This window comes from Aquarana catesbeiana, linkage group LG07 (genome assembly GCF_042186555.1).
Source record: "Aquarana catesbeiana isolate 2022-GZ linkage group LG07, ASM4218655v1, whole genome shotgun sequence".
NCBI lineage: Eukaryota > Metazoa > Chordata > Amphibia > Anura > Ranidae > Aquarana > Aquarana catesbeiana.
The window spans coordinates 260,557,812-260,569,811 of record NC_133330.1 but is presented as its reverse complement, the minus strand read 5'-3'; the positions used below and the strand labels follow the sequence as shown (position 1 = coordinate 260,569,811).

Here is a 12,000-nt window from a genome sequence, read left to right as displayed (position 1 = left end):
CAAAACGAGCTGCACAGTGGAGGTAAGTATGACATGTTTGGTATTTAAAGAAAATAAAAAACGATCCTTTAGTATCACTTTCAGAATAAATGATGAAGTGTACATTGTTCACTTTGCCCGTAAGCTAACCAGTGTGTAGGCGTTTCACAAACATGTAATTGTTATAGGAGGTGATGAGAGAATGTGCTTGGATTTAATTTGCAAAAGGTTTTGGAGAACCCTCTTTGAAATTCAGCTACCCAGAACCTAGCTGCTAATCCTATGGGGGCTAATTCTGGTCATTGTTATGGCTAGTAGGCAAGCTGCTTAATTAAAAAAAAAAACAGAGCAAGACAAAACAAACAAAAAAAAAAAAACATGGGAAGCTAAGCACTGCCATGGGGGACATGTACCAATGAAAAAAATATAAATATACCGTGCAATGGGGAGAGGGTCTACTCATGTGGGTGAGAGGGCAGCATGCAGCATTGAAAATACACACCTCGTTTAAATAACATGCTTAGGGGATGTGTATGTGGTATTACAGTCTCAGCAACAGCATATACTTGCAGCGCATAATTGACTGTGGAATTGATTGTTCTTTTACATTTCACTTGGCTTACTTACATACAGCAACAACATGAATCATTTCAGTTGAACAAAAAAAAAAAGGCTTTTTTCAGGTAGTTTTTTTGGCAGCGACACATGTATTGTATCCTCAATTGTTAATATATCTGCTTTGGCAAGGCCTAATACCTCTTTGGCCAATAATTTGGCCTTTTGGCCAGTAATTTGCTGAGGCTGTTCTTGTTCTCACTGATGCAAAAACTGTCCTGTTATTGGCCGATTTCTATCAAACTCAAACCGCAGATACAATAATTTAAAGCTGGGCAGCAGCAGGACAAAGAATACAGACCAGTGTTTTACTACATTATATAAAAGGGTTCAAGTCAACTAACAATGCCATGAAGGCTAAGTTCACCTTTTTTTTTCTTTCTAAATTCCAGCTCCTCTATGTACAAATATAGCATTCATATACTTCTTTTGCAAAAACTAAACAGCTTTCCATTTATTCTACAGGCATACCTCATTGTCTTTGTGGATGTTTCAAAACACTGCTCCATTACTTCTGCCTTACTTCCTGGACAGACTTTAGGTCATGACACAGGAAGGAGTTGACCAGCACACATCCTGCATCATCTATCCTCAGATGGTCAACTCCTTCCTGTGTCATGACCTAAAATCAGTCCAGGAAATAAGGCAGAAAGAATGGAGCAGGGTTTTTAAACATCCATAAAGACAGTGAGGTAAGCGTGTGTAGAATAAATGGAAAGCTGCTTTATTTTTGCAAATTAGTATATAGGGGAGCTGGAATTTAGAAAAAAAAAATAACTAAAGTGAACTTATCCTTTACCCACTTCAGCTCCAGAAGGTTTACCCCCCCCCTTCATGACCAGGCCATTTTTTGCAATACGGCACTGTGTTATTTTAACTGACAATTGCACGAGTGTGTGATGCTGTATCCAAATAAAATTTGTGTCCTTTTTTTTCCTACAAATAGAGCTTTCTTTTGGTGGTATTTAATCACTTCTGTGGTTTTTATTTTTTGTGCTATATACAAAAAAAGACTAACAATTTTGAAAAAAAAACCTATATTTTTTACTTTCTGCTAAAAAACATATCCAATAAAAAATTTAAAAATCAAATTTCTTCATCAATTTAGGTCAATATGTATTTTACTACATGTTTTTGGTAAAACAAATCCCAATACGTATATATTGATTGGTTTGCGCAAGAGTTATTGCGGCTACAAACTATGGTATATTTGTATTTATTTTTTCTTCATTTATTTTACTAGTAATGGCGGCGATCAGCGACTTATAGGGGGACTGAAATATTATAGTGGACAAATCGGACACCTAGCTGACACTTTTGACACCTAACTGACACAGTGACACTAATATAGTGATCAGTGCTAAATATGCACTGTTATGCCCCGTACACACGGTCCGACTTTGTTCGGACATTCTGACAACAAAATCCTAGGATTTTTTCCGACGGATGTTGGCTCAAACTTGTTTTGCCTACACATGGTCACACAAAGTTGTCGGAATTTCCGATCGCCAAGAACGCGGTGACGTACACCATGTACGACGAGACTAGAAAAGGCCGGTTCAGAACCAAGCGCGGCACCCTTTGGGCTCCTTTTGCTAATCTCGTGTTAGTAAAAGTTTGGTGAGAGACGATTCGCGCTTTTTCAGACTCGTGGCTTTCAGATCGTTTTCTGCCGTTCAGTTTGTGCTTGTGGGTTTGTATCTGCTCTTTGTATCTGCAGTCAGTTCGTATCGGAGTTTTCTGTATGATCTTGCCTGCTCGTTGCTGTTTTTCAGGTCGCTCTTCACAGGCCTTGCTGTTCTTCAGTGCATTCTGTTACTTCGTTTTGAGCAGCCGACTATTTTCTAGCCATGTTTCGTATGCGTACTCCTCGTAGAGTTCGTGCTGTGCGGAGGCTTGGTGTTGGGGTCCTGACCTTGACACAAGTCCAGTCCATGAACAGGGTGGGGAGGAGTTCATGGACCAAGAATTGGTTGCTTCAGCGTGACCAGTTCTGTCATATGCCTTTGCTCCGTGAGATCCGTGAGAATAATCCTGATGATTTCAGGAACTTTCTCAGGATGACGGACCCCGTGTTTCACCGTTTGTTGGCTTCGCTGACCCCCTATATTAGCAGGCAGGATACCTGCATGAGGCAAACCATCACTCCGGAGCAGAGGTTGGTCGCTACCTTGCGGTATTTGGCCACAGTTAGAAGCCTGCAGGACTTGAAGTTCTCGACAGGCATCTCCCCCCAGGCTCTGGGGATCATTATCCCAGAGACCTGTTCTGCCATCATACAGGTCCTGCAGAAGGAGTATATGAAGGTAAGATTTTTATCCTTTTATATCACATTTTATTGTATTGAATGTTTGATAATATATTGTATTTCTTCCCTCATTCCCTAATTACCATGATTGTAATATGCTGTGAATGTCCCCTTTGTTCTCATGCATGCTGGATTTTTAGGTAATAATTATTTTATGTCCTTCATACATATTTGCCCTTCACTAACCTCCCCAGCATGGTCTTTCCTGGCCCTATATTCACCTCATGTAGTCACTTAACAATGTATTTTATCAGCTCCATAGTAGTGCTTTACCCCAAACACCCCCTAAAATGTTTGGAAATGTTATTTTTGATTTAAATTCAGGCAGAGTGCCAGAGGCTTTTTTTTGTGGTGTCCCCAAATTTTTGGTAACCCTCCCCCCCCCAACTGCTAAGTCAGCTGATCCCAATTCTCTATCCTCAATCATCTATCTGCTGACTTTGCCAAACCCATACACACTATACCCATCTCTTTACTGGTCAGATTTATGGATGAATTCCCCAAAGCATGTAGTGCAAGGGCCTGCCTGTATACTTTCCAATGGTACTGTTTAAAGTTTTTGTATCCTATTATTATCTTGATAGGTAATAGCAGAATGTTCAAATGTCCTCAAATGTGTACAGTGTGTATTTATATCTTTGTATTATGACACTTCTTACCTGTCCAGTGGTCTGCCAATAGTGTAACTAAGGAGGGGCTGTTCCAAGTAATACCCTGTATTTAGGCATTCATCTCTCAATGAAGTGAAGAGGGTTACCTGTCTAAGAGTTCCCCCCCCCTATAATGTTAGAAATGGCCCATGAGAGGGGGGGAGGGGGAATATGATAGGTGTATCTTATACTTTGGCCTTGTTAAATTCCCCTTAGTAAATGAAATCTGGAGGTTGCCCCATAATGTTTGTGTCTAATCTGCTTGCCATGTTTCTGTGAAAAAATAGTAATGTTTATTTTTTTTTCCTCAACAGTTTCCTTCAACGCCACAGGAATGGCAGACTGTGGCCTCCCACTTTGCCCAGCGGTGGGACTTTCCTAACTGCGGAGGGGCAATTGATGGGAAACACGTCCACATTGTCCCACCACCCAACTCGGGGTCGTACTATTATAATTACAAGGGGTTTAATAGTATAGTGATGTTGGCGGTGGTGTCGGCTAATTACGAGTTCTTGTATGTGGACGTGGGGAAGAATGGCCGGATGTCCGATGGTGGAGTGATCGCCCAGACGGAGTTCTACAGGCGTCTCCAGAATGGCAGCTTGGACTTGCCACCTCCAGAGGACAATGTTGAAGGTCTCCCATTTGTGTTTGTTGCTGATGAAGCATTTGCGCTGGGGGACCACCTGATGTGGCCATTCCCGATGAGGACCCTCACCCCGGAACAGAGGGTTTTTAATTACCGGCTGGCCAGAGCCCGAAGAGTGGTGGAGAACACATTTGGAATCCTGGCCAGCCGGTTCCGATTATTTCTGACACCCATCCATATGGCGGAGTATAAACTGAACCATATAATACTTGCCTGCTGTGTTCTCCATAATTTTTTAAGAAAACATTCAGCCAACTATGCTGGCTCAGTTGGGCCTGAGGCCAGAATCCCTAATCCATCAACACTGACGGCGCTTGAAAGTGGCCGTCCTGGCTTGCCCTCCCTGAATGCCCGTGATGTCCGGTTACGCTACCTGGAGTTCTTTGCGGGTAGGGGGGCTATCAATATGCCAGACAATCTGTGACACCTTTTTCAAATAAAAAACAACCAAAAGAAATTCTTTGTGGACATTTACTGCTTGTGTTTGTTTTAGCTGACCCTGACAGAAATGTGTTGAGTGCAGAAAATGTCGTGTAACCTTATAAAAAACAGTGTTGGCTGGTACTTCCTAAATGCAAAAACACATTTCACTACAAGTGCACTTGCAACTGCACTGAACCTGCACTTGTAGTGCAAAGAGGATTTGCCCTTAGGAAATAACCCCCATTTTTGCATAAAACAGCAATTACATCACCCCAAAAGTGTTGTAGTGTTGAGACAATAATCCACACATTCTTGAGTAAGGCACTTTTTTATACCTGCACAATCACATGTGCATTTCCCAAAGGTTTTTAAAACAAACCAACATGTTTGTTGTATAATAATGTTTGCAGTAGCATTATGAAAAATCAAAATATCCATTTCAGATAAAACAGGCCTGTGTAAAACCAACAAGAAAGCCAAAAAACTTGAACTTACAAAGTTCACATATGGTAAAACCTGAAGGCTATATCAGACATGAGTATTTATGAACTGTGTTTGATATAGCGTTCAGATGGGGGGAAATAACCCCTGGAAAAGCCAAATTTGGAAGATTCACACCAATTTACGAATGTCAACATGTGCTATCTGCCATCAGGGGGGATCAAGGGACGTGTTTTGGGGGAGCAAGCCCTTCCTCAACGCTACTTTATAATTGAGGAAGGGGTTGCACCCCCAAAACGCGTCCATTGATATCCCGTGATGGCAGATAGCACATGTTGGCACACTGTGTGCATCCTCCAAATTTGGCTTTTCTAAACATTTAAAAAATGTTGGTACGATAAAACAGGTGATTTTGTGGGGTTTAAATTTGCCCCAAAACATCAATGATGTTATTATTTTTTTTAATAACATCACTGATTTGTTGCTGGATGTTTTGCAATTGGAGATTACACCCCATGATCTCCCCGATCAGGATCTAGGCACTTTCAGATGTAAAGCGTTCTGGATCACGATCACCTAAAAAGAGATAAAGAACAAAAAAAAAGGTCTCAAAAATCTGCCACCATCCATCTCTTTTACCTGAGCCTGTGGTCGCAGACACTCACCTGTTGTGGTGCCAATCTCCACCACGTCTTCTTCTTCCTCCTGCTCTTCTTCTTGTGTTGGTATTTCCCCTTCTTCCAGAGGGGGGGGGGTCTCTGGTCTCCTGGGACGAGGGGTGTCCGAGTCTTTTCTCCCCTATGTAAAACAAAAATGGTATACTTAGCACACAGATATTTGATGGCAGAACTAGAAATAGGAAACATTGCTCGGAAGTGGGGTACAATTATCTATTTTAGCAGAGTTCCAAGATGTATATTTTTTATTGCCCTTTGTCAAGCTGCAATACTTTACCTGTTTGGTACAAGCTTCACAGATGGAGACCCCCCTATAGTATACACTGGAGCACCTGTGTGGCCCTCCCTAATAAAAATGGTGTTCTTGTGTCCCACACTAGTGCTCCAGTGTCCAGATGTGAAAACAGCTGCTCAGTGTCCTCTCCTTACACACAATCTAGTTTGCATTTCATTCTAGTAACAAACCCATCTACACAAACAAATATTTGGCATCCAAGTAGGCCCCCAAAAATGTGTGAAAATGCATATGGCCTAAACAATGGTGTTCTAGAGGCCGAAAGAAAAATGTTTGATACGAACGAATAATGTGCCCATGAACATTAAAGTTGACCCTTTGAAACGTTACAACTAATAAAAGCATATGGAGCAGAACGAACGTAATAAAGACAGAAAGAATAGGAACACAGCACAACTACTTACTTTTTTGCAGCACTCTCCGGATCTTTCGGTACTGCTCTGGCTCTCTCAACTTCAGGTCCGACCACCGCTTCCTGAGCTGATCTTTAGACCTTCGTACCCCGAAATTCCGCTCTAGACTCCTGACCACTTTCGCCATGATCTTGGCCTTTTGGATGTTCGGGTTGGGGTAAGGCCCATATTTTCCGTCATAGTCGGACTTCCTCATGATGTCGACCATCTCTAACATCTCCCCAAACAACATATTTGTGGCCCTAAAACGTCTCCTTCTGGATCGGGATGTGCCTGGATCCGGGCTTTCCTCCTCCTCCTCCTCGTTGCTACAATTAGCCCGCACCTGCTGTATGTCCGCCATCATGCTCTTCCCCCCCTGCGCCGAACGAAAAGGGGCGGGGAATACACTAGAAAGAACGTCAGGGGCGGGCGGAGTTACACGCAGTGTATATAAAGCGTAACACGCGTGCGTATTACGTTTGATCTGTGAGCGGAGGAAGGAGCATTGGACGCGGCGATCGTAAGAACGAAGGTAAGAGACAAACTTGTGCCTATACTGCTTCTAGATTGAGGCCTATATTGTAACAAGATTAGGAGAGTTTTGTGTGACATTAGGCTTTGTCTTGTGTTGTGTCTTGCAGTGAACATGGATATGGTACTGAAAGATAAGGACTTCATTTCAGTCTTCATAGAGATGCTAAGGGAGCTGCCCTGTCTGTGGGAGATTACCCACCCCCATCACAAGAACCAAGCAAAGAGGAAGGCAGCACTGGAGCAATTGTGTGAAATTGTGAAGCAGGTGATCCCCACGGCAGACATCACTTATTTAAAGATTTTCATTGGTGGCCTGAGGAGCACATATCTGAGGGAGCGCAATAAAGTCCTGGATTCGCAGAGATCCGGAGCAGCAGGTGACATCTATGTCCCCAGGATGTTGTACTATGACAGGCTGCACTTTCTGGCAGGCCAGACTGAACCCAGGCCATCCCTCTCCAGTCTTCCTTCCACGCTTCCTTCCCCCCGGCTGACGCTTCTGACGCCCAACCTGGGCCTTCCAGGCCACATGTGGAGGAGCCCAGATTGAGCCAGGTATAGCATTCCTCTAAATATTTCTGCTTGTCCAATCAATGATGTGAACTATATGTTAGTTGGGAGTACTAATTAAGGATTGTGATTGATGATGCAAAACATTACAACTATGTCCCTTTTTCATACACAGGGAAGTCTCAGCCAGGAGGTGGCCGGGCCGAGCCGGCTGGATGATATCAAGGTCCCTCCACCCCCCCTGGAAACAGAAAGTGGCAGTAGGAGGAGTGCCCTAGAGGAGGCGGCTATCAGATTCTTTTGGAGGGCTACAGAGGTCCTGGGAGCACCACACACCAGGCAGGAGAACATTGCTGCCTTCATTGCATATAAAATGCAGAGGATGGAGGAGGGCCAAAAAGCCATGTGTGAGGCCCTCATATCTAAAGCTCTGGCGAAAGGTATGAGGGGCCAAATTACACCTCACACACAGCTTTGGGATGGTCCTCCTCCTCCTCCTGCAGGTCCTACTCCTCCTCCAGGTCCTACTCCTCCTCCTGCCACATCTCCAACTGCACAGTCACAGCCCGGAAGGAAGTGTGAAAGGAAGACCAGACAGTGAGGACCCTGGATCCAGTCTGGTGGGCCAAAAAATGCAGCCTCTTGTGGTACCACAGCCTGCGGACACACATGTCATCTGCTGCTATCCAAGTCTCTGTGAATCCCGGACCAGACTGCCCTCCCTTACATATGGACTCCTCAGGCCACCAATTTTGATGTTGAAGAATTGATGTCTGCCGTGGGGGTCCCAGGCTTCACTAATTTCTCCTGTTGATCCAGTGTTGCCTTCCTCTTTGTTTGGTTCTGATCCCTTAATAAAGGATTTTTGTTTTGAATTATACTCTCCTATGTGTTTTACTTCAAAAATGACAGTTTGTTTGTGAGGATTCAGGTACATTTCAAATATACAATGTGAAATGAACAAGGGACACCAACAACAAACAATCTCCTTGAGATTAAATAATAAAAGATATCAATGGTGTTGGGGTAACTTGACACACAAAACACACCCAAAAATATTCTGGAGTAAAAATAGAAATAACATTGAACAAAGATCAGCCTTGGAAAAAATCCAAACATTAAATAAAAAAAAAGGCTTAAAATCCAAAATAAAAAAAAAATAAAAAATATAAAACTGTCAGATGTGACAACTAATAACAATATATTCAGGGAATCCCACTAAAACAACACAAATAAAAGTTTGTGAGAAGTGTGTGTGAATACGAGCAGCAAAACTACTTAATTCTTGTCACATTATAAAGAAGAAGAGAGTGCGCTGTATTAAACCATTTTTAACATTGCAGCGTGACGAAAGTGCTGTATCCATTGCGAACGCTAAGTTTACCAGAACGAGCTGTCCCGTGTTGGAATTTCTTCTGAGCATGCGTGGCACTTTGTGCGTCGGAACAGGCCACACACGGTCGGAATTGACGCGATCGGATTTTGTTGTCGGAAAATTTTATCTCCTGCTGTCCAACTTTGTGTGTCGGAAAATCCGATGGAAAATGTCCGATGGCGCCCACACACCCGTGTGTACGGGGCATAACTGTACAAATGACACTGGCAGGGAAGGGGTTAACAACAGGGGAGATCAAAGGGTTAAATATGTTCTGTAGGAGTGATTACTAACTGTGGGGGATGTGCTTTGACTGGGGGAATGTAAAGATCCATGTTCCTGGATCAGTACATTCCCCTCTCTCAGAAGGGCAGCCTGCCTTGTTTACATAGGCAGACCGCTGTTCTGCCTGTCTCCTGAACGTTCGGTGGGTCCCAGCGGACAGCTGATTGGCTCCTGCTGTGTCAAATCACAGCGGGAGTGGGTCGTCGGCGGCACATGCGCATGCCCCAGACCAAATCACGTACTAGATACGTGATCTGGTGCAGAGCGGCCGCCCTGCCGCAGTAAATCTACGGTGGGCTGTCCTGTTAATATCTAGGAAAAAATCTGGCAGACACAAATTTTTTCACAAAATGAGGGTGTGTAACCCAACCGCACCATAGCCAGTTGGTCTAAAACATAACTTTTATTAACTTATATATAAAATAGGGTGTGTAAGAATATATATTAATCCACTTAAAGTGGAACACCTCCAAAAGGAAATATGAGAGAACTCCCCCCCGGTGGTCACTTGTCTAATTTTTCTTTTATTGCACCCTGACAAAGACTATTTTTAGGGAAAAATGTAGTTTTTTTTCCCTTTGTGGAGCACTTTGTTTGTTGGGATACATGGCTTTTGTGGGGGAATAGCACCTGGGACTAATGAGAAACAAAAGGTGGTCGGTCAGGTGGGCAGCAGCAATCCATATTAACCGCTTGCCGACCAGCCGCCGCAGTTTTACTGCGGCAGAATGGCACGGCTAGGCCAAATGATGTTATGTTAAGTTGATTCGCCCTTTGGCCACTAGGGGGGCACGCACCCGCTGCGTGTGCCTAACCCCGATGCGAGTGCCATGTGGGCGCGATGACCGCCGGGCTCCCGCGATTGCTTGTGACAGAGCGAGAACTGTAAACACCCAGATCCCGGTTCTTTCAGGGGAGAGGAGACAGATCATGTGTTCATACTAAGTATGAACACCGATCCCTCTCTCCTCCTTGACAGTTCCATCCCCCCACATTTAGAAAAACACACAGGGAACACAGTTAACCCCTTGATCGCCCCCTAGTGTTAACCCCTTCCCTGTTAGTGACATTTACACAGTAATCAGTGCATTTTTATAGCACTGATCGCTGTATAATTGTCAATGGTTTCAAAAATGTGTCAAAAGTCTCAGATGTGTCCGCCATAATGTCACAGTCCTGATAAAAATCCCAGATCGCCGCCATTACTAGTAGAAAAAAAAATAATAAAAATGCCATAAATCTATCCCCTATTTTGTTGATGCTATAACTTTTGTGCAAACCAATCAATATACGCTTATTGCGATTTTTTTTTTTTTTTACCAAAAATATGTAGAAGAATACATATCGACCTAAACTGAGGAAAAAATTAGGTTTTTTGATTAAAAATTAAAAGATATTATGTTTTTTCAAAATTGTCGCTCTTCTTTTGTTTATAGCTCAAAAAATAAAAAAACGCGGAGGCGATCAAATACCACCAAAAGAAAGCTCTATTTGTGAGAAAAAAAGGACATGGCTTTTTTTTTGGGTACAGCGTCGCACGACTGCGCAATTGTCAGTTAAAACGACGCAGTGCCGAATCGCAAAAAATGGCCTGGTCATTGAGCAGCCAAATCTTCTGAAGCTGAAGCGGTTAAGTGACTGTATTGCGCCTATAGAATTGACAGCAATTTTACTTAGAGTCCGAAAATTAGATTACTCTAGTGTGACCACATTGATTGAAAGCAAGCTGCAGAATTGTCAGTATAGACTAGGCAATTTACTATACAGGCAGTGTGAGCTAAATGATGTATTATCTGACAGGATTTTTTTTAGAATTGGCAGTAAGTTTATACAGAATATAAGATTACCAACATTTATTGAAAGCAAGCTGCAGAAAAGGCAGTATTGTAGTTATGGCTGCTGCCCCTTTAAGTGGATTATTATATATTCTTACACACCCTATGTTATATATAAGTTAATAAATGTTATGTTTTAGACCAATTGGCTATGGTGCGGTGGGTTACGCACCCTCAGTTTGTGAAAAAAATATATAAAAGAGTGCAGATGATACAGAAGTCTAAAACTGGCCAGTGAAGGACAATTTTAATAAGCATGGCTGGGCCAAAATGTATTAGAGACAGAGAGCATGGGAAGGGATTCTACTACAAGAATTAAGATACAGTACTACATAAAATACAGCAGTGTAAAATTGCCAGCAGCAAGAAAGATTTAATCGGTGGTAATAGGACTAATAAGTGCATGCCTAACATTTATTTCTACTAGAGATGGAGGTTACTGTGATGTGAGTGATTATATTTGAGCTAATATAGATACAAACTGTTCTTGCAATTAGTGCTGTTCCAAATACACAGTTAATCAAAAGTGAATGCTGTGTTATGAGCAGGCCAAACTTAAAAACCCATCACAATATGGCACATTAAAAAAATACCCACAGAATAATTACAAACCCAAAAACAATACCCCCCATTTTTAAAGGAAGCTCTGGAGAAAAAAAAAAAAAAGTTTGACCCAAAAAGGCATGAGCGCATAAAATAAAAAGCAATATACCCCCCCCCCCCAGAAAAACAACTGAAAATTCCAAAATACTGTTTTAATAATTAGCTCCAAAGTGAAGTTTTCTGCTTTGCTGGTCATTTACTGCTGGACAAATATAATGGTCTCTGCTCCCTTTTGTGGACCTAGTTTTCTTTTTGACAAAACCTGGTAGACTGATTGTGGTGACAGCGTTTAGACTGATTCTTTCATATGCACTGCAAGTAGTTAGTTTAATTAAATCTTAGAATAATGTTTACTTTCCTCCTGCTTCCAAACAAATATTAAAGAAGTCCAGCCTGAACTTTTAAGGATGGGCTTCTCCTAAGGGT

The 12,000-nt window shown here is 42.5% G+C and overlaps 1 protein-coding gene across 4 annotated transcripts in view; it reads left to right on the top strand.

The window, feature by feature from the left end:
• The window catches only part of LOC141103553 (flavin-containing monooxygenase 5-like), a 197,821-nt gene that overhangs the window by 133,863 nt on the left and 51,958 nt on the right, over positions 1-12,000 (top strand). The window lies entirely within an intron of this gene.